The sequence below is a fragment of the Marmota marmota genome, unplaced genomic scaffold (assembly GCF_001458135.2).
Source record: "Marmota marmota marmota unplaced genomic scaffold, marMar, whole genome shotgun sequence".
NCBI lineage: Eukaryota > Metazoa > Chordata > Mammalia > Rodentia > Sciuridae > Marmota > Marmota marmota.
Genome location: NW_026000164.1, coordinates 2,857,648 through 2,859,048, shown reverse-complemented (window position 1 = coordinate 2,859,048; position 1,401 = coordinate 2,857,648). Strand labels below are relative to the sequence as shown.

General features: G+C 58.6%; 1 protein-coding gene across 2 annotated transcripts in view; it reads left to right on the top strand.

Annotated features, from left to right (window-relative positions):
* The window catches only part of Agap3 (ArfGAP with GTPase domain, ankyrin repeat and PH domain 3), a 52,291-nt gene that overhangs the window by 23,650 nt on the left and 27,240 nt on the right, over window positions 1–1,401 (top strand). Inside the window, exon 1 of one of the 2 annotated variants that reach the window (XM_048786703.1) lies at window positions 21–106. The exons of the other annotated variant lie outside the window; for it this stretch is intronic. The gene's annotated coding sequence lies outside the window, so the exon portion shown is untranslated. Of the gene's footprint in view, window positions 1–20; window positions 107–1,401 lie in introns of those variants that run through there. 2 annotated transcript variants of the gene reach the window in all.

Below are 1,401 nucleotides of genomic sequence, written 5' to 3'. Positions count from 1 at the left end.
TGGAGGCTGCTCACCAGCCGCTTCCGCCGGAGGGAGCCCGCGCCCGCCGCGCCACTGTGGAGCCGCAGGGCGGCCGCCGCCCCCGGGCTCCTGAGCGCGCCGAGCGGTAAGGGGATGCAGCGCCTCCTGGGTGGCCTTTCTGGTTGGAGTCTGGCAGAAAACTGAGGGCTTGAGTGAGAATCTGCCGGGAACCCACCTGGTCAAGGCAGGCGCGCCGTGTGGGCCTGGAGTAGATGGGTCCCTCCAAGTGTCATCAGTGCTGCAGTTGGTATCTGGGGTCATCAGCAGTGTCCAGAAGAGATGGCAGTGAGAAAGGAGGAATCCAGGCCAGAGCAGGCTATGGCCCTGCCCGAGCATCCTAGAATAGGAGAGTAGGAAGGGTTCTAGTTCACATCCCCACCCCCTTATTTGGCACATGCAGAATTGAGGCCCAGGAAAGGAAGGTGCTCTGTAGAGGCAGATGTCTCTAGGCTGGACTCAGCAGCTTCCTAGCTCCTGGTCTGGGGTTGACCTCTCACTGTGAGGGGACCTGGTTATGATAACTACTCTGAAACAATCTGGGGGCAGTGTGTCTGGGAGCCAGGGAGAAGCAGGGCTGCCCAGACAAAGGCCAGCCCAGGCTGGGCCAGCAGGAGCTTGCTGGAGGCTGTAGGTGGAAACTTGGAGGGCAAAGGAGCTGGGGGCCAGCCATCAGAGGACAATGGTAGCTGGCAACTTCTCTTCTCTGTGAGAAGCCCTGCCTGACTCAGGGGCTAGTGGTGCTGGAAGTGTTTGAAGGGAAGGGAGTCTGGAGGTGGGCCCCCAGCTAAGGAGGAGCTTGGGAAAGGGATTGGGCAGGGCAGAGTAGATATGGCCTCATTGGACCTGCCTCTAGAACAGGGCCAGGTAAGGCTACTCCCTCTTCACTCTGGCTCAGGAATGCAGTGGGTGGCCCCACCCTGCCAAGGGTGAGCAGTTCCTACTTGCAGGAGGCCAGCCCCTCTGCCAGATGCTCTGCCCATTTTGGGTCTGGTCTGAGACTTGTTGGAGTGGCCTCTAACCTGGATGAGAGGTACCCTGAAACTAAGCCAGGTGGGCCCCAGGTGGGTAATACCTGCTGGAGCATGAAGAGGAAGAAGAGGGATACAAGTCTAAGGCCAGAGAGGACTGAGAATGAGCCCTTAGTCTATTCCTAAAGATTGACTTTGGGCGGGGAGTGATGGCCCATGCCTGTGATCCCAGTGGCTAGGGAGGCTGAGGTAAGAGGATTGAGAGTTCAAAGCTAGCCTCAGCAACTGCAAGGCTGCTAAGCAACTCACTGAGACCCTGTCTCTAAATAAAATACAAAATAGGGCTGGGGCTGTGGCTCAGTGGTCAAGTGCCCCTGAGTTCAATCCCTAGTAAACCCGCCCCCCCCCCCCC